General features: G+C 48.2%; 1 protein-coding gene across 2 annotated transcripts in view; it reads right to left on the reverse strand.

Annotated features, from left to right (window-relative positions):
• Positions 1–24,153, reverse strand: part of NSG2 (neuronal vesicle trafficking associated 2) — a 151,275-nt gene that overhangs the window by 31,467 nt on the left and 95,655 nt on the right. The window lies entirely within an intron of this gene.

Raw genomic sequence — 24,153 nt, forward strand, 5'->3', positions numbered from 1 at the left:
AGTGAGGAGTTGGAGGGGGTGGTGCCCAGCGTTGTGGAAGGGGAGCGGAGAGCTCCTGCAGGCGGCAGGGCAGCGATCGGTGCGTGCGGGGCGGCGCGGATCAGAGCGGCAGCCGGAGAGGACCGGGAGCAGGGCCCTGCAGTCCACAGGGCCGGACGCTCCGGTCAGTAATAACGGTCCCCCCCAGCAAGGATCAGGCTGGGGGGAGTTCCCTGCGTACGTCGGAGCGGCACGGCCTCCCTGCAGTCGGCAGGGAGGGAGACCCATACAGATGCCTGAAGGGGGGATGGCGCAGCAGGCAGGAGTGGAGGCATGAAAGAAGAACGGCGGCAGGATGCCGCGTGGCAAAAAGACAGAGGCCCAGCGGGAGACGCCCGGAGGAGCAGGGTGAGGTGACCGTGGGGGTTGACGGCCGCTGGAGGCAGGCTGTCCCCTCGCTGGTCCCCCCTGAGGAATTCAGCAGCGTCTCAGAAGCCGGCGAGGAAGAAGGAATGGAGGAGGCGGCTGAACGGATGGAGCGGCAGCAGGAAGTTCGTGTTACGGCTGCTCGGTTCAGAGGCAGCTCGGTAAGAGGACGACCACTATTGTTTAATGTTGTGGGTAGCGGGGATGGGGGTTCCTCTGCGGGGGGTAGCATGCTGGGGGCGGTCAGTCAGTCGGTGTTACCCGGGGCGGAATTTTTGGGCTTAGCTGTTGGGGGGTATTGCAGGGGTTGTTGGCGGAACGGTGAGGTCAGAGTGGGCCTGGGTTTGACGGGGGGATTCGGCTGGCGGTTGTTGCGGGTCAGGCGGACGGCGTGGCGGCTGAGCCGGTGGTTAGCAAGGACATGGAAAAGACAAAAGGAAAGAAGGACGAGGTTGCGCGTTTGGGCGATAGGGCACGGAGTGCAGTAGCAGTATACGTGGGCGTTGAAAGTCCGTTGGGGGTACATTTAAAAAAAAAAAAAAAAAAAAAAAGGAGGTAAGGCAGAAGATACGAAGAGGGGAGTATGTGAAAAATTTTTCCCTGCTCCCCTTGGAAAAGTTTAACGTGGACGAAGGAAGCGAGTGACTCCAAGAAGGAAAAGGAGGAGGAGGAGAAAAGGAAGTATAGGTTGCTCACTTTTACTAACTGGCTACAGTCCTTTGTGGCCCTAGCCAGGGGGATTGGGGAAAAGGAGCCGGAGCGTCCCCCCCCTCCCCCCTTTTCCGGTTACATGGACTCGATCGGCGAGGCTAACTGAGGGTATGGGGGTTTAGGCTGGCTGTGATATGATGCGCAGTTCCGGCAGCGGAAGGCTCTGCGGCCTGGCATCCGGTGGGACCACAAAGATATTTCTTTGTGGCTGCGGTTAATGACGGCCTCGGCCCAGCCCTTTCGAGGGGGTGCCGGGAGCCCGGGGGCGAGCGGCGAGTCCCCGGCTGGTCAGAAAAAGGGCCAGGCTGGCAATTTAATGAGGGGCAAGTGAGTTTGGGGGCGTCGTGTCGGTTACAATACGAGTGTTCCGGTTGTGGAGGCTCCCGCTCTTTGGCCAGGTGTTTCGACCAAGGTTAAGGAGAGTTTGGGGGAGGGGTCTGGAAAGGGAGGCCGCCAGTGAGGGAAGAGGCGATGCACCCCTATTTAAATAGATAACCGTATGTTCGGGCGGTGGAGCTGTTGGCGACAGGTTTTAGGGAGGGTTTCCGGATTCCGTTTGAATCCGAGGCGCCGGTGTTTCGGTAATTTGCGGTCCGCTAAAAAAAAAAAAACATTTGGAGGTGGTAGGGGGAAAAGCTGCAGAAGGGGGTGGAGTTGTGGATGATGGCGGGCCTGTTCAAGGACCCGCCATTCTACAGCTTGAGGATTTCGCCACTTGGGGTGGTGCCCAGGAAGGAGCCGAACACCTTTTGGCTCATTCATCATTATCCTCTCCGGCAGACTTGTCAGTGACCGATGGGTTTTTCACCTGAGTTGTCTGTGGTTTGCATGTCTCATTTGACACGGCATGGGAGTCACTGCGGGAAGCCCGGCAGGGGGGGCCCTGATGGCTGAGGCGGAGGTGGAAGCAATTTTGGTTAATTCCAGCATCCGGAGAATTTTCAGCTTTCAGGGTGCATGTGGGATGGTGAATACTATGTGGATCGGTGCCTGCCCACGGGGTTGTTCCAGTTCATGTGTTTATTTTGCAGCGTTTAGTTCTTTTGTGGAAGTGGTATTCAGGGAAGTGGCAGTAGTCCATGCGGTGATTCACTATTGGGTTGATTTCTTTACGTTGGCCCGGTGGGCTCCTTAGTTTGTTCCTTTGTTGATATTTACGTTACAGGGGTTAGCAGGAAGCCTAGGTATTCCGTTTGCAAAGAAAAAGCGGAAGGGCCAGGGACGGCTCAAGGTTTTTCGGGCAACGGAATTGATACGGTGGCTATGGAACGCCGATTGCCGGTGGGGCAAGCTGCGTGATTTGAAGGCGTCAGTGCAGTTTTGTCTTAGGCTGGGAAGGTGCGGTTGCGACATTTGCAGTCAGTGCGTACTAAATTGAATTTTGCTTGTCGCATTATGCCGATGGGGCAAATAGTTAATAGGCGATTGGCAGGCGCAGCTACAAGGGTGACAGCTTCGGATCATTTTGTCAGAGTGACGAAGGGATGAAAGGAGATCTGCTGGTGTGGGATGCATTTCTGGAACAATACAATGGAAAGATGTTATGGCTGGCCAATGGCATTGTCAAATAAACAGCTGGAATTCTTTACGGACGCGGGGGGGCCTCGGGTTTGGGGCAATTTTTCAAACACATTGGTGCGTTGAAAATGGCCACGGCTTTGAGTGAAAAAAGGGGCTTGTAAAGAATCTTGCGCTGCTGGGATTGTTTCCCATCTTAGTGGCTTTAGAGTGGGGCCCGAATTTGGAGGCAAGAAGCTTGGCATGGATGGTGATAACATGGCGGTGGTGCATTCTAGCAATTCACTGTCGGCTAAATCACCTCCAGTAGTGGGGTATTTGAGGCAGCTATTGTTGCGTTGCTTGGCGCTCAACATTGGGGTGGTGGCGCGGTATGTGCCGGGGTTCAAAATGAGGTGGGTGATGCGCTATCTCGATTGCAGTAGCACAGGTTCCGGTGACTGTGACGGGAGCAGACGAGGATGGAGTGCTATGCCCGTAATGGCTGGGGGACCTGGTGTCGGTGTAGCATTTGAGGGACTTAGGAGATCGGTGTCCGAGGCTACTGGGTGCCGGTATCAGTCGGTGTGGCAGAAATGGGTAGAGTTGGTGAAGGCGGATTGGATGGAGCCTGGTTACACGGGAGGAACGTTGGGGGTTTTGTCGTTGATTAGTGGGGATTGTTCTGCAGGTCGGTCTGTTCGGTCATAGGTTTCAAGTTGGAGGCGTGGGCTTTCTTGTTTGAAATGCAAGGGGTCGGGACGCGACAAAGGTTTTTTCTGGAATGGCAGGCGATGAAGGGGTGTTCGAAAGGGGGCGCGGTCGCGGGTCACAAGGCGGCCTATAGCGTTCCCATTGTTGGGTCGTGTGGTGGGGTGTTTGTGGGGATATATGCTCGTTTCCTTATGAATGAGCCTTGTTCACGGTGGCCTTCGTATTGGCATTCTTTGGGCCTTTCGCATCGGAGAATTGGTTAGCCCGGCTGGGCAAGCAAGAGGCGGACGGTTGGTGGAGGGTGTGATGCTTGGGATGGATAGAGCGGAATGCTGGCTACGGTTTTCACTGACAGATCAAGTGGGCCGGGGATGCCTGGTGGTGTTGTTTGAATTTCCAGGGCACTAGCTACGCCCGGTGGTACAAGTGAAGGAGTTTTGGAAGGTGGGGTGGTTACCCTGTTGTTTTCCTTAGGCATGGGGATGGATCCGCTTTATAGTGATTCCAGTTTATCGCAGTGCTGAAGACGGCTTTAGTACGGGTGTGGGAGGAGACAAGGGATTGAGGGTCCCACTCCTTCCGGATTGGGGCAGCGACTGAAGCCGTTAGGTGAGGTCTGAGTGAAGAATGGTTTCGGCAGATTGGGAGATGGTGGGAAGCTTTGCGGGCGGATGGTCGCCGGGACGGTCGGCAGCTCGGAGTGGCGCTGACGGAAGCCCGTCTGAAATGGCTCGGAAATTGGTCATGACCTGGGGGAGAGTTCGCCTTGAGGTGGTGTTTTTAGCTGTATTGATCGGGAACCGGATGCGTTAATTCAGCATGTGGGAGGGAATGAGCTTGGAGTGAGGGTGGCGACAGAGTTGAAGAGGGATATCAGGTTTGACTTGTTGCATTTGTGGAAGGCGTTCCCTGGTATTTTGATTGTAGGGTCCGGTATCATAGCCGGAAGCAGTGGCGTTTCGCGAGGTCGGTGGATCATATTAACAGGGCCCGGGTACAAAATTGAACCGGGCATTGGCAGGGTCGGAGCGCGAAATGGACGATTGGTGGTCCGACAGGGAGAGCTGGAGGAGTCCACCGAGCATTATTTGAGGCGAGATGGGGTTCATCTCACGGGCATAGGTTTGGATTTGTGGATGTTGGTTTTGAAGGATGGCTTAAAGCAAACAATGGGGGTGTGGCGGGCCCGGGCCAAGTAAGGTGTCACTTGGCCGGTCTGTGGCGGGGTGATAGGTCCGTTCAGAGAGGTTGGAAGTACCGACAGTCGGTTTGTTGGTATGAAGCCACTCAGGGGGAGTGGCTTCGGTTTGGATGGGAACTTGTGGGCGGAGGTCCTGCAGGTTCTGGGGAGGGGTAATTAACGATGGAACGTTATTACCCCACACCTCGGGTCGGTTGGTCACGGCCGAGGTGGTCCTCTGGGCCGGTTGGAGTTTACGGCCGGGGGATATGAATGATGGTTTGGCCTCTCGGACGGATCTATCAGGTGTGTTTTGTGGAGAATAAGTATATATGTACAGGTTATGTGTTATCAATGGGTGGCATGTGGAGCCACGAGTTTGGGTACATATATACTGTTAAATAAAGCTGTGGCCATTTGTGCAATAAAGTCGTAGTCTGTGTCATTATTTTAGGTACAGTTGGTAAGGGAAGTTTTACATTGGAGACCCGCTTATCCCTATAGATACGTCAAGATGGGCAGTGAACCCCATAGGGGTGAATAGGCCCCATGACGATCGGGAGGGTTCAGGGTAGGAAAGGGTTAAGGTATATGGCTAGAAGGTTGTATATGGGGCTTTTGGATTGGTGGGGAGAAATGGCAAAGGGGATTGGGGGATAGACTGGAAGGGGTGGGGTGTTGCAGGGGGTATATAGGGGGATGTGCATAGGTTACTGCCTCTTTGTCCTACAATCAATGTGTCCCACCCGCCCGCCCTGCAATAATATATATAAAAAAAAAAAAAAAAAAAACCCTAAGTTATACGGGGGTGGAAGTATCATAAAAAAAAAAAAAAAAAAAATAAATAAAAAAAAAAAAAAAATAAAAAAATAATGAGTTTTGTTTTTGTCACAGCGGGGTGATAGGTCCGTTCAGAGAGGTTGGAAGTACCGACAGTCGGTTTGTTGGTATGAAGCCACTCAGGGGGAGTGGCTTCGGTTTGGATGGGAACTTGTGGGCGGAGGTCCTGCAGGTTCTGGGGAGGGGTAATTAACGATGGAACGTTATTACCCCACACCTCGGGTCGGTTGGTCACGGCCGAGGTGGTCCTCTGGGCCGGTTGGAGTTTACGGCCGGGGGATAGGAATGATGGTTTGGCCTCTCGGACGGATCTATCAGGTGTGTTTTGTGGAGAATAAGTATATATGTACAGGTTATGTGTTATCAATGGGTGGCATGTGGAGCCACGAGTTTGGGTACATATATACTGTTAAATAAAGCTGTGGCCATTCGTGCAATAAAGTCGTAGTCTGTGTCATTATTTTAGGTACAGTTGGTAAGGGAAGTTTTACATTGGAGACCCGCTTATCCCTATAGATACGTCACGTCTTTCTTTGCATGGCCTTTTGATAATGCATCATGAATGAAATTAGAGAGTACATTCTAGGTTTTCTAAGAAAAAAAAGCTATTCAAGAGGATTGTGCTCTCAGCAGATCTTAGGCGAAGAAGAATCAAGAGATTACATGAAACCCCGCAATCCCCCACCTCCACCGGAAAATCACAATACAATGTATTTCCAGAAATAGTACCCAAGCTATGGTTACTCTACACGAGCTGGGGACCATTCAACTTTAATATATAAAACACATATAGGCATTGCATACTGTATGTCAATGGAAACGTACCTGCCTTTTTCTTAGGCCCCCTTCACACGTCCGTGATACACGTGCGTGTTTGGTCCGTTTCCGTATATACCGGAGACACGGCCAAACGTGCACCAATGTTAATCTATGATTGTGGTCACACGTCCGTTATTTCATTATGTCCGTGTGTGCGTGTCCGTGATCCGTATGTCTTTGCGTTTTGCACGGATGCATGTCCGTTATCTGCACGGAACACGCACACGTGGACACAATGAAAGTCTATGGGTATGTGCACACACGTTAGTAAACACATATGCATCTACCTATAGTCCGTGTCCGTTTGGTGTTTTTATTTCTAGTGATGTCGGCTATTCTTTCTATTTCTGTGTATGTCGGTCAATCTCCCTGAGTCCGTCGGTCGGTCTCTCTGTCTCTCTGTCGGTCTCTCTGTCTGTCTGTCCCTCTCTCACAGTCTGTCGGTCAGTTTCCCCCCCTCTCTCATACTTACCGTTCCCCGATCTCCGGCGCAGCGCTGCACGGCATTCACACTGCTGCGGCGGCTTTTACTATTTTGAAAAAGCCGGCCGCTCATTAAACAATCTCCTATTCCCTGCTTTCCCCGCCCACCGGCGCCTATGATTGGTTGCAGTGAGACACGCCCCCACGCTGAGTGACAGGTGTCACACTGCACCCAATCACAGCAGCCGGTGGGCGTGTCTATACTGTGCAGTAAAATAAATAAATAATTAAAAAAAAATGGCGTGCGGTCCCCCCCAATTTTAATGCCAGCCAGATAAAGCCATACGGCTGAAGGCTGGTATTCTCAGGATGGGGAGCTCCACGTTATGGGGAGCCCCCCACCCTAACAATATCAGTCAGCAGCCGCCCAGAATTGCCGCATACATCATATGCGACAGTTCTGGGGCTGTACCCGGCTCTTCCCGATTTACCCTGGTGCTTTGGCAAATCGGGGTAATAAGGAGTTAGGGTATGTGCGCACGTTGCTTTTTACCTGCTTTTTACCTGCTTTTTTGCTGCTTTTTCTTCTGCGCTGTTTAATGCCAAAATGGATGTGTTCTTCTATTCAAGCAAAGTCTATGGGAATTTGGGTTTCTTGTTCACACTATTGTTGTTCAAAATGCTGCCTTTTTGTGGCAGAACTTTGGTCAAAAACTCAGCTTTGCAGTGCAAAACCCAAATGGCAAAAACAATTGACATGTTGCTTCTTTGAAAAGCTGAGTTTTTGACCAAAGTTCTGCCACAAAAAGGCAGCATTTTGAACAACAATAGTGTGAACAAGAAACCCAAATTCCCATAGACTTTGCTTGAATAGAAGAACACATCCATTTTGGCATTAAACAGCGCAGAAGAAAAAGCAGCAAAAAAGCAGGTAAAAAGCAGGTAAAAAGCAACGTGCGCACATACCCTTATTGGCAGCCCATAGCTGCCAATAAGTCCTAGATTAATCATGTCAGGCGTCTATGAGATACCCTCCATGATTAATCTGTAAATTACAGTAAATAAACACACACACACCAGAAAAAATCCTTTATTAGAAATAAAAAACACACACATATACCCTGGTTCACCACTTTAATCAGCCCCAAAAAGCCCTCCATGTCCGGCGTACTCCAGGATGGTCCAGCGTCGCATCCAGCGCTGCTGCATGGAGGTGACAGGAGCTGCAGAAGACACCACCGCTCCGGTCACCTCCACGCAGCTAATGAAGACAGCCGTGCGATCAGCTGAGCTGTCACTGAGGTTACCCGCTGTCACTGGATTCAGCGGTGGCCGCGGGTAACCTCAGTGACAGCTCAGCTGATCGCACGGCTGTCTTCATTAGCTGCGTGGAGGTGACCGGAGCGGCGGTGTCTTCTGCAGCTCCTGTCACCTCCATGCAGCAGCGCTGGATGCGACGCTGGGCCATCCTGGAGTACGCCGGACATGGAGGGCTTTTTGGGGCTGATTAAAGTGGTGAACCAGGGTATATGTGTGTGTTTTTTATTTCTAATAAAGGATTTTTTCTGGTGTGTGTGTGTTTATTTACTGTAATTTACAGATTAATCATGGAGGGTGTCTCATAGACGCCTGACATGATTAATCTAGGACTTATTGGCAGCTATGGGCTGCCAATAACTCCTTATTACCCCGATTTGCCAAAGCACCAGGGCAAATCGGGAAGAGCCGGGTACAGCCCCAGAACTGTCGCATATAATGTATGCGGCAATTCTGGGCGGCTGCTGACTGATATTGTTAGGGTGGGGGGCTCCCCATAACGTGGAGCTCCCCATCCTGAGAATACCAGCCTTCAGCCGTATGGCTTTATCTGGCTGGCATTAAAATTGTGGGGAACCGCACGCCGTTTTTTTTTAATTATTTATTTATTTATTTTACTGCACAGTATAGACACGCCCACCGGCTGCTGTGATTGGGTGCAGTGTGACACCTGTCACTCAGTGTGGGGGCGTGTCTCACTGCAACCAATCATAGGCGTCGGTGGGCGGGGAAAGCAGGGAATAGGAGATTGTTTAATGAGCGGCCGGCTTTTTCAAAATAGTAAAAGCCGCCGCAGCAGTGTGAATGCCGTGCAGGGCCGCGCCGGGGATCGAGGAACGGTGAGTATGAGAGAGGGGGGGAAACTTCAGTCACTCGGGGGATTAGCGGTCACCGGTGAATCCTTCACAGGTGACCGCTAATCAGTACTCGACACAGACAGAGCCGCGGTATGAGGATGAAGTCGGGTGAAGTTCACCCGAGTTCATTCTCATCGCGCAACTCTGTCTGCTGTCAGCCGACATTTATAAACGACATTGTGCATCACACACACGGACATTCCACACGGACATTCCACGTACACATACACGTTAATTCCACACGCACACACGGACGTTCTGCACACAAACACGGCTAGCATACGCAATTCACACAGGTGCCACACGGACCATAAAAACGGACACAAAAACGGGACACGGACCCGAAAAACGGCCCGTAACACACGTGCGTGTTTTTCACGGACGTATGAAGGGGGCCTTAATATGTATATCCCTTTGAATTGATGTGCCAATAAAGGATTTTTATATTTAATCATTGGATAAGAGTCTTTTTATTTCTGTTGCATATATAGAGATAGATAATAGATAAAATTAGATAGAGAGAGCAATAGACATATAATAAAATTGCTCCCTGAGAAAGGCTTCTTATAATTAAATAAATAAATGTATGCATGAATGAATGAATTAATTAATTAATTAATGAAAAAACGACGTGGGGTCCCCCCTATTTTTGATAACTAGCAACGGTAAAGCAGACAGCTGGGGGCCGGTATTATCAGGCTGGTAAGGTCCATCATTACTGGGCCCTTCCCAGCCTAAAAATACCAGCTCGCAGCTGCCCCAGAAGTGGCACATCACATTTGATTCTGGCGCTTTGCCTGGCTCTTCCCGATTGCCCTAGTGGAGTGTCAATCGGGGTAATTATGGGGTTGATGTCAGCTGACATCAATCCCTGGTGGTTGTAATGGAGAGGTGTCCATGGAGAGGGAATAAAGCCACTTAATGACCACCATTTTTTTGTGTATTAGCAGTAATTAAGTGGTTAATGATGTTTATTGCATGGTAAAAATTACCTGTCAATATGTTTAAGTCAATCTGATAAGAGCAATACCAAACTTGTATAGTGTTTTTTTTCCAATGTTTCAGTGGTTAAAAAACTTTGTAAAAAAAAATTGGTTTCTGTCGCCATTTTCTGAGACCTGACTTTCTAATTTGGTCACAGAGGGAGCTATGTAAGGGCTTGTTTTTTTGCAGAGCAAGCAGTTCAGCTCTGTTTTAATATTTTTAAAACCTTTTTTTTAATTTATTTTTTAGACCCTTCATTTATTTTTTTACATGCCAAGTTGATTTGAGTCTGTGATCATTTTACTGGTACTATACAGGGTGGTCCAAAAGTAGGTGGACAGTATGTGTAATTGGGTTATCAAACATGGTGTAAAGTGAAACTGACTCAGTTGCCCTTAGCAACCAATCGGATTCCGCCTTTCATTTTCCAGAGTCTGTGAAGAATAAAAAGTGGAATCTGATTGGTTGCTAAGGGCAACTGAGTCAGTTTCACTTTACACCATGTTTGATAACCCTATTACACATGCTGTCCACGTAAGTTTGGACCACCCTATATAGTGCAGTACTTCATAATTTGATATTTACTAGATTTTTTAATTCTATATTGATTAATTTTTGGTCAAACAGGTTTTCTTTATTATCTGCAAAAAAGAAAAAGATGAATAGTGACAGAAGAAATGGGAACATTTAGTACTGTGAATTCAATGCTGACAATATATATGGTTAACAAGTCCATAGAAATCTATGAACCTGAAGACGTCCATTTAGTAAATTAATACCCTGTTGCAAAGGAACCATTTAAATGTGCATCTCAAAAGTTAAACAGCAGCTATTTTAGCTAGCTCTGATCGCTGCAGTTAGAGGTTGGCACTTGCTGTTCTGCAGATATGGCACCCACAATGTATGGATCTGTCTCAGTTTCTACACTTAGGGGTACTTTGCACACTACGACATCGCAACTGCGATGTCCGTGGGGGTCAAATCGAAAGTGACGCACATCCGGCCTCGTTGTCGATATCGTAGTGTGTAAATCCTTTATGATACGATTAACGAGCGCAAAAGCGTCGTAATCGTATCATCGGTGTAGTGTCCAACATTTCTATAATGTAGCTGCAGCGACGGTACGATGTTGTTCGTCGTTCCTGCGGCAGCACACATCGCTGTGTGAGAAGCCGCAGGAGCGAGGAACATCAGCTTACCTGTGTCACCGCGGCTCACGCCGGCTATGCGGAAGGAAGGAGGTGGGTGGGATGTTTACGTCCCGCTCATCTCCGCCCCTCCGCTTCTATTGGCCGCCTGCCGTGTGACGTCGCTGTGACGCCGCACGACCCGCCCCCTTAGGAAGGAGGCGGGTCGCCGGCCAGGGCAGGTGAGTGCATGTGAAGCTGCATAGCGATAATGTTCGCTACGGCAGCTATCACAAGATATCGCTGCTGCGACGGGGGCAGGGACTATCGCACTCGGCATCGCAAGCATCGGTTTGCGATGTCGTAGTGTGCAAAGTACCCCTTACCCTATACACCCACAGCAGACATGAACATCGTATGTCAGGAAAGATTTGATGTATAACAATATGTTTTAATCTCCTACGTTCTTTAGAGTTGTGACTAAGGGCAACCAGAATATTATTTACTTAACTCTGGAAGGTCTATAAAGGGGATTTGAAGAAAAATACAATTTGCCAGAAAAGTAATTTAAAAAATGAATCAATATATTTTGGTGCTTTGTTCAATTCTTTCATCCCACAGGTTATTAGTTTACTAGTTAATGGATGTCTCAAGGGTTGTAGATTTTAATGGACTTGTTCTACCATACATTTCAACATTGAATTCACATTACTAAATGTTCCCATTTCTTCTTTCAATACTCTGCTTCTTTTTCTTCACTTAATAATAAAAACAGATTTTAGAAAAAAAAATTAAACAGCATAACATTTTTAATTTTTTTCTTAAAGGGAACCTGTCATCAGAAATTTAGCTATCCACCTAAAAGTTTCCCCCTCTGCAGCTCCTGGGCTGCATTCTAGCAAGGTTCCTGTAGTTTTTCTTGCCCCTTTTAGCCCAAAATAAACACTTTATAAAGTAGTACCTGCTCGTATGTAAATTTTCTCATTTTTCCATGTGGGCGGTCTGTCTGGTGTCTGTGCCTGTCCTCCTACCGATTTACGCCCCCCCCAGAACGCAGAATTTCAAACCTCAAGACGCCGCCCCTGGGCGCCTGAGGTCCTGCGCATGCGCTCTGCTACCGTAGCGGGACAGTGCACAGCGTGCACGTGTGACCGCTGGTGACGGTATGCGCAGGCACGATGTTATGGGCGGCGCTGTGAGTGTCCTCAGCAAGTGCCGCCCATAACCTCGTGACCGCACTTTCCTCTCTTCCTCCATCGTTCTGCGCCAGCGCTCGCTGGCGCGGTGACCCGACGTCACCTCCTCCCATCTTGCCCTGCAGCAGGAAATAGATGGGAGGAGGTGACGTCGGGTCACCGCGCCAGCGAGCGCTGGCGCAGAACGATGGAGGAAGAGAGGAAAGTGCGGTCACGAGGTTATGGGCGGCACTTGCTGAGGACACTCACAGCGCCGCCCATAACATCGTGCCTGCGCATACCGTCACCAGCGGTCACACGTGCACGCTGTGCACTGTCCCGCTACGGTAGCAGAGCGCATGCGCAGAACCTCAGGCGCCCAGGGGCGGCGTCTTGAGGTTTGAAATTCTGCGTTCTGGGGGGGGCGTAAATCGGTAGGAGGACAGGCACAGACACCAGACAGACCGCCCACATGGAAAAATGAGAAAATTTACATACGAGCAGGTACTACTTTATAAAGTGTTTATTTTGGGCTAAAAGGGGCAAGAAAAACTACAGGAACCTTGCTAGAATGCAGCCCAGGAGCTGCAGAGGGGGAAACTTTTAGGTGGATAGCTAAATTTCTGATGACAGGTTCCCTTTAAATTTACCCATTCCTGAGGTACTGAAGGATTACCAATTTCTGACACATGATGTATTAGAATAATATGATCAGTATGTATTTTCACAAAACACCTTACTATTACATCATGGTGATGGTGCAGGAACAGGAGATATGCCTGCGCCATCTTCAGAATGTATCAGCTTTAACTAATAGGCAGCATCCGCCTATAGCAAGTGGAATTAGCGATAACTCCAATACTGGCCATTTAACTTCTTTGATTCAATGTTTAATAACATATGTGGTATCAAAGTAAAGGGGGCTTTACACGCTGCGACATCGCTAGCGATCGCACACGCCCCCGTCGTTTGGGCGTCACGGGCAAATCGCTGCCTGTGGCAAACAAAATCGCTGGTACATGTCATACATACTTACCTTCCTAATGACGTTGCTGTGGCTGGCGAACAACTTCTTTTCTAAGGGGGCGGTTCATGCGGCGTCACAGCGACGTCACACAGCAGGCCACCAATAGAAGCAGAGGGGCGGAGAGCAGGACACTCCCACCTCGTTGCCGGAGGACGCAGGTTCGGTTTTTGTTCGTCGTTCCCAGGGTGTCACACGTAGACGAACAACCTGCGTCAAGAACGAACAACGAGATTTTGAAAATTAACGACGTGTCAACAATCAATGATTTGGTGAGTATTTGGGATTGTTAGCGCTCGCTCGTACGTGTCACACGCAACGACGTCACTAACGAGGCCGAATGTGCGTCACGAATTCCGTGACCCCAGCAACATCTCATTAGCGATGTCGTTGCGTGTAACGGGGCCTTAATTCAAGAGAATCTGTCAGTAGGATAGTCCCTCATAGACCATCCATAAGGGCATGCAGGTAATGGAAAGTTGAATAAAATGATACCTTGATATCTGCGATCCAGAGAAACCTGCATGTTTTTTAATATTTAAATTAGCTGTTAAGATCTATGGGCTGGACATAGATCTCCCTGAAAATCTGCCCACAGAGCGTATCTTAAGTAAAAGGGGGCATCACCAGTGGGAAACATGTAGACCAGGAGAGCAGACTGTCGGTCAATACATGTCTCACACTGATAACACCTAGAGATGGGCGAGCACTAAAATGCTAAAGTGCTCGGTCCTCAAGTCTAGCAGGTTAGATGCTCAGAAAGTGCTTAACTCGAGTAACCAATATAATGGCAGTCAATGATTGTGCAGTTCATCTCTTTGCCCACATACAGCCAGCCATAGAGGGAGCAATTCCAGGGGAGAGCGTATTTTTTTCATATGTCACACTACATCTGAAAACATTGCCTTAACCGCAGTGAGAGCAATTCTGAAACGTTGAATGTCTCTCCCTGGGGTGCCAGCACACATCATGCAGTGAAGCAAGCCTGTGTATTGTGGTCATTGTTTAACAGACGAGCTCCACGAGTACCCGAGCCCCTGATGTTTGATCGAGTAATGAGCAGTTCAGAGCATGCTCGCTCATCACTAGTATCCCCCTTTCAGTTACAATAAGCTCTGAGCGAGATCTATGTCTGACCCATAGATCTTAACAGTTCATTTACATATTAAGAAATGTGGATCTCTTTGACATAAAAAATCAGATTGCAAATATCAAGGTACCATTTCATTCAACTTTCTATTTCTTGTATGCCCATACAGATGACTTAGGAGAGTTGATTTTACTAATAAATTTCCTATAAACAGAGGCAGTGGGTTATTTTTCGCATCCCATTGGTACTCCACAATGTACTCAAAGTATGTCAATTGCCTGTCATGACAGCTTGGATCTATCAAAAACTCCTATGTCTGTTTTTTGTTTGTGCTTATTAGAAGTATAGAATAGTGCACACCAATATTTGAGCACCATTACCCTCTTTTAAAAAATGTTGACCAATGTGTGTCAGTTTTGTAGATTTCTCAATTCATGTACACTACAACACTAAAGAAGGGGAAAGATGGTGACCCCCTGGTAAAACCTACCACTGGCTCCTATCTCTGCTGATGTCCCTAGATAGGTTCTGCACCTATGCGCCGATCAGAATATCTAGGCCCTGGCTGACCCTGATATAGGCCCTATCTAATGTCCAGACGAAATGAGCACTACTCAACACCACTAAGGCGGGCTTTGCACACTACGACATCGCAGGTGCGATGTCGGTGGGGTCAAATTGAAAATGACGCACTTCCGGCATCGCATGCGACATCGTAGTGTGTAAAGGCTCGATGATACGATTAACGAGCGCAAAAGCGTCGTAATCGTATCAACGGTGCAGCGTCGGCGTAATCCATGATTACGCTGACGCGACAGTCCGATGTTGTTCCTCGCTCCTGCGGCAGCACACATCGCTGTGTGTGAAGCCGCAGGAGCGAGGAACATCTGCTACCGGCGTCACTGCGGCTTCCGTAGGATATGCGGAAGGAAGGAGATGGGCGGGATGTTTACATCCCGCTCATCTCCGCCCCTCCGCTCCGATTGGCCGCCTGGCGTGTGACGTCGCTATGACGCCGCACAACCCGCCCCCTTAACAAGGAAGCGGGTCGCCGGCCACAGCGACGGTCGCAGGACAGGTGAGTCCATGTGAAGCTGCCGTAGCGATAATGTTCGCTACGGCAGCTATCAAAAGGATATCGCTGCTGCGACGGGGGCGGGTACTATCGCGCTCGGCATCGCAGCATCGGCCTGCGATGTCGCAGCATGCAAAGTACCCCTAAGACCTAAAGATCACACAGGAAAAACAAACAGGGGAATGCAAACGGACAACTTTTCTGCAAGATGACTTTGGGAGCAACATACAACAACGTGTTACGACAGGAGATTTTCAAGCCTATTGCTTGCAATCTGGACAGCTTAGGAGAATACTCTATCACCGGCAACAAGCCAAGGTGACATGCAGGTATAGATAGACACAGGGAGTCAGGATAAGGATTTGCAGCTGGACTGCCAAAATATCTGCTGAGTCCAAAACAGGGAAGATACATAGAACTCCATTCACACATAGGAAGAACGAAAGGGATATCAAGGAGCAGTTTGTGCTGCCAAAAGCAGCGACCTTCTGCAGCCGGACACCACAGGGTTGTCTGTCAACCATGACATACCTGTGACAATTATATTGCCTTGCCTATAGACCTACCTCCTATTGATCATGTCATACTAGTATCCTATATGAGCATACTCTTTGAAGCGATGTGCCCATATAGTGTAAAAGCTGCTTTTTTCTGATGTATTTTCTTGTACAGAAAACATCCTTAATTTATTAGTGCAAGCATTGTGGTTGTGCTTTTGTACCGCCCCGTGGAAGCAGCCGAGCTGCTCGGATTTGGTTCACTGTGGCTCGAGGGTCTCCGGACCGTGCAGTCACTCAAATGAAAAGGGGGAAGTATTTACAGGGGGGTTATAGTTTGTGACGCCACCCATGGTGTGTGGTAGTTAGGAGTACCACTGCTGCTGTTGGGAGTACCCAGGGATGATGGAACGGGGCAGCAAGGTAATGGAACCGTCCACTGGTAGGGGATTCCCCGGGACTCAGTGCAAGGAGGGAAGTGCCGTGGGAATGAAGGGGTCACTCTCGTACTCACTCAGTCCATAAGCAGACACCGACAATTGGGTAAACCAAGTCTCTGGGTATCGCTGCCGCTAAGAGGAGCACGTCCGGGTCCCGTCCCCAAGTGGTGCTGCCTGTTGGTCCGTGACCTGCCTCCTGGCGCTTAGTTTAGACTTCAACTTCATGGCCCAGTAGCTTGGAACTTGCCGGGCCCCACTCCCCACTATGGCTAAGTGAGGGAGCTTGCTCTCAGGGCTCACGCTTGGGATTTTCTGGACCGTTTTTGGTTGTTAAGTCCTATCCCCCCGTTACGCTAATGCCCTGATTCTGGTACGGGTGGGAACGGATCGTGAAGGTTCCGTTCTCCTCAGGTGAATTGTCGGGTTGCCTGAAGCTACTCCCCGACCTAGGATCCGTATACCCAGTTGTCCCTTCGACCCGGACCGGTGATATGGCCAGGCTGCCGGCTGTCCTCCTCGATGAGTCCGAGCACCTTGCCACGATCTCCTGCGACCGGGGGTCCGATCCTCTAGGCCCAGATCACCATTTGCAACTTAGGCAGTTACTTCGGAAGTCCCACTTCCGACTTCCTCTGAGCTCCTCTCAGCTCGAGGGCTACTACTGACTGACTACACTTCCTCACTTCTCCTCCCTAACCCCCCAGGTGGGAGACTCTATTCCTCTCAAGCCATCCACTGGTGTGTCAGGTGGGTGTGGTGCAGCGTGTCTCTAGGGTTTTAATTCGCTGATGGAGGCAACACCACTTAAGTAGGGACCCAGAACCAAGAGGGAGGCGGAATACTGCACGGAAGGCTAGCTTGTGCAGTACCCTGTGACGACCTCATAGTCCAGGGGCGTCACACTTTCATGAATCCTCAATATTGTGTATTTAAAGACACATTTCCACATATGGGAATATGGCTTAATGAGAATGTATCATCAAAAGATTAATTACTTTAAAGGTGTTGTCTGGGCATTTATTGATGACCTCTTCTTAAGATGTCTGACACCCCCACAATCAGCTGTTGTTAGTTCTAGTGGTGGGATGTAAACATTGAATAGAGCTGTACTGCAAAGTTCCATTCAATATGTAGCGGCTGTTTCCGAAAATAGCCAATCAGCTCTGATTTAATAGAATAGGATTTGATCTGCAGTTCTCGGCAGTGGTCTCTAAATATTGAATGGAGCTGTGCTGAACAAGTCTCCTTAATGATTACATTTGAGAACTGCCTGAGCTAATAACAGCTGATGGGCGGGGGCGTTGGGTGTCAAACTCCCACTCATCTGATATTGATGACCTAACCTATGGTTGGACAACCACATCACTTAGGATTGCATAATTAGGATACTTGCACATGAAGCAGATATTCTGCAACATATGTGCTTAGTATCTGCTGGGATTCGGCAGCATTTCTGATGCATTTTCCGCGTATAAGGGTATGTTTTATGGTTGTCAACTTGACTTTTTATTTTTTCTAGACATCTTATAAAAAAATCATAAATAGACAATATTTTTTATTGATACATTGTAAAACCATATAAAATCTTTATGGCTATAAGTGATCCATGTTTACAGCCCATAGTTCTAATATGAAGGCATTAGCTGTATGCATTTTAAACAGTGAACTGATGATAATTACAGTCAGAATAATCTGTATAGGTTTAATCAGCTTTAAGAAAATCACAGATGCCTTGAATTTTTTTTATGGACAGGTAAAAAAGTGCCATGTTTTTATGGCTTGTCCTGGAATTTCTGTATGGATGGCAACGCAGGTGTAAGGGAGTGTAAGGGGGTGCTGGGATCTAGCAGCCCAACCCTGAAGATGTGAATCGTCGCCACAAGACAACAGTCTAAATAGTGTTGATGTGAATAATGTGTTACTGCTTATTTTATGTATGTGGCCATCTAGTGGTTGGTTTTAGGTACTGCTCCTGAGCAAGGTATTGGAGGTGCCTAGCGAGGGGCAGTGAGATAGTAAACAGTTAAGCATAATGGGAGAAGATAGGTATAATATAGTCGTGCAGAGACAGGAGAGTAGAATTAAATTGAGAACAGTTGTGTGCAAGTTTGCTGAACACCGGAGGCCCAGAGACGGGGTGGTTGTGGCAAGGCCCAAAACCAGTATTAGAGACTTAAAAGCAGGATAGAACAGCAGAGTACCCCTATCCCATTATAGGGAGTACCAAACCTCAGCCTGGGCAACTCGGGTCACGACTGTTTCCAGCGGTGCTTGTCCTTTAGCAGAGGCTAAACTTGGGGTAACAGGTCAGCACGGAGAAACCCAGGAAATGAGCTTTGTCCAATGGAGGTCAGAAACCACTAGCAGGAGTGGAAACCAAAAGGTTGAAGGCTACCATGGCTGTCTAACAACCGTGGTGTTAGATAATGAGGTAGAGGACATTGGAACAATAGCAGTAGTACCAGGAATTATTAGTCAATTTGCAGTAGAAGTATGCTTTGAAGTCAAATGTTCTGTACCTACAATATTCAAGTGTTGTGCCCACAGTAATTATGTGAAAGAAGTACTGCGCATAACCATTAGTAAAAGACTGTTGAATGCAAATGATGCATCTGTGCCCCTTAATCCTCAGCAAGACGTTCCTTCTTAGAACAAGTGCCTGAGCAAAGTTATGGCTTGCATACATAAAGTCCACACACCCCACCAGGAACCCCGCCAACAACAATCCCTTCTCCACTGCTCTGTTGAGTGGACCAGATAGAGAGCGAGCCAAAGCAGAGGGAGCCCCTTGCCTGTGACTATGTGGGGGTCTGGCCTCCCCCCTTCACAGGTATGCTCCCAAGTAGAGAAAACAAAGCTGATATTTACTCTGTGTATGCTAAGAAATCTCACACACGTGAAATATATCCACAGTGCAAATTGACAAGTGTGTCAACTTTGAGATCTTTAGTATGTCAATTTATGCTGTGGATATAGATGGAGATTTACCATTTGCTATGTGTAGGGTGAAACGTGCAGCTCCCCTGCTCATTCTTTGCAGTGATATTCACAGTAGTAAATGCTGCTCCAAAATGTCTGCTGCGGGAGGACTGCAGTTGAGATTCTGAGTTGGAACGTATCCTTACACATCTTGATGAGAATTTTTCGAAGAATTTTACCCAATGCTTTGCAAACAATACAGTCTGTGATGAACTCGGCACAAATAATTATTTGTGCCGAGTTCATCACAGACTGTATTGTTTGCAAAGCATTGGGTAAAATTCTTCGAAAAATTCTAATTGATATTCTGTGGATTTTAATATCTGCACCACAGGTCAAGTTAGACATGGGAAACAATGTGTAGAGGAGATTTTCCTTAGATCATTACAATGGCCATGCCTATGTTATTCCATCTAGAGATGCATTTGTAAGTTGACAACTATGTGTTCTGTGAGGTGTCAACCGGCTGTATTACAAAGGGCCGGTATGGTTTGCAGAAGCGTGGGTGCTCTGCAATGGAAGTTGGCTGGGACCTGTGGCTCCACAGGATTGCATTACAGGCAGAGCCATGGAAGGGGTCTGATGCTGATTACACACTCCTTACCACCTGTGGGTGTTGCTCCAGGGGTTAAACCAATCCTGTCTCTGAACCTGGGTGGAGTGTGTCTAGGGCAGTCTAGATAGAGACTGGCTCTAGACTTCCAGTGTGTGTGCTGGAAACGGGGAGAGCAGAAGCAGGGTGTTTTGCTCTGCTCAGGAGACCTTCTCCTGAAGGAAGGGGCTTTTAGGTCCATGTGCAAAGCCTGGCTGGAGCCAGGGGGGACTTGGTAAGGACACTAGCCGCCTTCAGAGGAAGGTAACCCGTATTGGACTTTAAGGATAAAGCCAAGTACTGACAAGGGTCAGTGACACATGTGAGGAAGTCCAAGAGTGTGTGGACTTTACGTTATGTGTTGTACTTTGAGGATAAAGCCAAGGCATGGCATCTTTCTGTTATGGGACCTAGCATGGTTTATTTGAGCTGTTAATAAACCATATGGTCTGTAAGGCCGGTTTCACACATCCGGCTTTTTGCCGGTTTGCCGGATCCGGCGCTCTCCCATACAGTGACTACAGTACAGTGACAGCGCAACAAGCGCCGGTCACGTGCTGTCATGTGACCGGCGCATATGACCCGGAAGTTACAGCGCTGTCACTGTACTGTATTGTCTGTACGGGAGAGCGCCAGATCCGGCAAACCGGCGAAAAGCCGGATGTGTGAAACCGGCCTTAAAGAGACAAATTGTTCCGGTGTGCGTTAATCCTGATACCTGACGTGTGGCCCCCATACACTCAGGGCCCCACATCGTTACAGTTCCCATTCCCTCATGTGAACGCAGCCCTATGAACAGGTGAGATTGTGTGGGGATATACCCTATTGATGAGAGATATCATAACACTCAGTTGTTTACCCCTTCCCAACATATGTTGCACTTTGTGATTATTTGAAGCAGTCTCAGGTGCTGAGCCTGTTAAATACACTGCCAGTACCTGCCTCTTACAGCAGTGATTGGACTAGCTTACTCGCAGTCTCAAGCAATATACAGTATAAGTAGTTCATTTCAGTTTTCCATGGGTTAACATGAAAAACAAGAGCTTACTGAAGGCCACATTGCTAACATCTTGGTACTCCTTTGTGGCCCAGCTTTGTGGCTGGGGTTCATAGGATATTGTTAATTTTTTTCTATACTGCAGCACTGATGGACAGAGACAGAAAATGGTCCCTGTGCAAGAACAGTATATAGGCTTTTTACAGTTCAAAAGCTCATTATAATGCACAATTCCACACTTTGGAGGTCGAGTCCCCTTTGTTCTTGGACCCTTGTTATGTGACGCCCCTGAACCAGTCAGGGTGTCACAGGGTACTGCACTCTCTAGCCTTTGGTGCAGGACTCAACCCCTCATGGTTCTGGGATCCTGAACTTTGATGTTGCTTCCACCAGCATTCAAATCCTAGACAACTCACACCACACCCTGTCAGGCACACCATTGGGTGGTCTACCTGGAATAGGGTCTCCCACCTAGGGGTCTGACAGACTGGTGGGAGGGACTTAGTGAGAAGAGTGGTAGCTCTCAGAGAGGGAGGAGCTAGGGGGAGTTGGAGCTCCCCGGGAAGACTTTGACTAGGTTGCAAATGGTGGTCTGGGACCGGAGGAGTCGGAGACCCGGTCGCAGGGTATTAGAGAAAGGAGCCAGACTTAGTTTTGGAGAACGGTTGGCACCGAAGTACCTAATAACCGAACTGGTACCGAGCACGGCGGGATACTGGACCCTAGATCAGGGAGTAGCTTCACGCAACCTGATAGTAAACCTGTGGAGGATAGTATCTCTAGCAACTGTCCCCAAGAGCTCAGAGATCGAAGGCACCAACACAACGAGGGGGATAGGTCTTTCCAACCCATGCAGCCCACTGAAATCCCAAGTGTCAGCCATCGAGCGCACACACAGTTTCCCTACCCAATAACGGGGAGCGGGACCCTGAAAGCTTCAAGCCGAGGGGTCACTGGAAAACATCTAAAATTAGTGCAAGGAGGCAGGTCAAGACCACCACAACATCAAAGGGATCGGATTCCCGGACGAGCTCCCCCAGAGAGGCGGTGGCACACAGAAACTTGGTTTACCTTGGTGTCAGAGTCTGCTTTGCGGTCGCATTACTACTAACAATACCTGAGTGAGTCCTCCCCTGCTTCCAACTTGCACTGTGCTCCCCTATACCTCCACTATCCGGAGTCCCGGGGCCTACCCTACCCGTGGAGGGAACGTCATCTGGCTGCCCCACTTCCCCGGGTACTCCCATCGGCAGCGGCGGTACTCCCCTTACCGCGACCCACGGGTGGCGTCACAAACTCTTATCCCCTGTAAATATCCCCTTTTCATTTGAAGTGGCCGCGAGCCTCCGAGTCCAGAGACCCTCGAGCCACAGCAGACCCCAGATCCGAGTGGTTCGACCACTGCAGGGGCGGCACAGTTACACCATTGATATGTCCACTGCAGTACTGAAGTATTGCAGTATCAAAATATAACCCATATTGTAAAAGCTCTAAAGAAATAAAATAAAAACACCAAAACTGCTGTTTTTCAAACGAATGTATTAAAGGGAAACTACCACCAGGATTTTGTTACCTCCTCTGAAAGCAGCATAATGTACAGAGACTCTGATTCCAACGATGTATCTCTTAGTTTAATGGGTGCAGCAATTGTGGCACAGAGTTCTTAGATGTAGCATATAACAGAGTTCAGAAAGCTTTCCCTGCCCACACCACAGCTCTCTGTATACATTCTTTATTAAAATCAAAAAACGTCCGTAGAGCCTCTGTTAGGAGTCTCGACACAGAAAATAGCCAGATATCCCTCCAGGAAGGACCTAGCCAAGGAGTGGCTCTTTTTAAGGAGACCACCATAACCACCATATTAAGTAGCCCTTTTAGTCAATATCCAACTCTTTGACGAGTTTAAAGCTATGACAAGGGAAATACCAAGTCCAGGTATCCATCCACAGACAGCTGTTTCGGGGTATTGCCCCTCATCAATGTGGAGTAGGATTCTGGCTAGGTGGGAGCAATGTGGTGCGAAAAATACGGTATATCAGAACATTTTTATTAAAACACGTCTAATTGTGGATTTTATTTTTATTCCAAGATCTATTGATTAAAATGAACTTTGTGGGAAACCCCCATTAAGTCTAAATTTGCACTGTCTAAAAATTAGACAGTATTAACATGCCCCAATGTGTGTGATATCAGCCTTAACCCCTTCACGACCATGGACGGATATATCCGTCATGGAGCGTGTCCCGTTAAGCCCCGCCCCCTGCTGCGGGCAGGCGGCGGTCGGCACTCATATCAGCTGTTTTCATCAGCTGACATGTGTGCCTGCTAGCCGCGGGTGGAATCGCTTCCACCCACGGCCATTAACCCCTTAAATCTTGCTGCCAAAGTCTGGCAGCAAGATCTAAATGCGCGCGGCCATGTTTTTTACTTACCGCCGCCCCCACCGGAAGTCACGTGCGTGATCACGTGACTATCGGTGGTTGCCATCGTAGCACAGAGTCAGGTGATGACGCCTGCAGCTATGATGTTTCTCTTTCGTTTTCCCTCGGCACGGAACAGAGGGAAAAAGAAAGTGACTGTATCTGCTGTTTACAGCTGTATAGCTGTGATCAGCAGATAGATAATAGCGATCGGATTGCTGATCGCTATAGCCCCCTAGGGGGACTAGTAAAATAAAAAAAAAAAGTTTTAAAAAATAACAAAAAAACAAAAACCTAAAAGTTCAAATCACCCCCCTTTTCCCCCATTGAAAATTAAAGGGTTAAAAAATAAATAAATTTTCACATATTTGGTATCGCCGCGTTCAGAAATGCCCGATCTATCAAAATATAAAATCAATTAATCTGATTGGTAAACAGCGTAGTGGCAAAAAAATTCCAAACGCCAAAATTACGTTTTTTGGTCGCCGCAAGTTTTACGCAAAATGCCATAACAAGCAATCATGACGTAGCATCTGCGCAAAATGGTACCATTAGAAACGTCAGCTTGAGACGCAAAAAATAAGCTGTCACTGAGCCATAGATCCCAAAAAATAGGAACGCTACGTGTTTCGGAAAATGGCGCAAAACGTGCGCCACTTTTATTGGACAAACTTGTGATTTTTTTTAACCCCTTAGATACAAGTAAACCTATACATGTTTGGTGTCTACAAACTCGCACCAACCTCAGGCATCATACCCACACATCGGTTTTACCATATAGTGAACACCGTGAATAAAACATCCCAAAAACTATTGTGCCATCACACTTTTTTTGCAATTTTTCCGCATTTAGAATTTTTTTGCTGTTTTCCAGTACACCATATGGTAAAACTTATGGTTTCATTTAAAAGTACAACTTGTCCCGCAAAAACAAGCACTCATATGGCAAGATTGACGGAAAAATAAAAAAGTTACGGCTCTCGGAAGAAG

Source organism: Anomaloglossus baeobatrachus, chromosome 4, assembly GCF_048569485.1.
Source record: "Anomaloglossus baeobatrachus isolate aAnoBae1 chromosome 4, aAnoBae1.hap1, whole genome shotgun sequence".
NCBI classification, from domain to species: Eukaryota; Metazoa; Chordata; class Amphibia; order Anura; family Aromobatidae; genus Anomaloglossus; species Anomaloglossus baeobatrachus.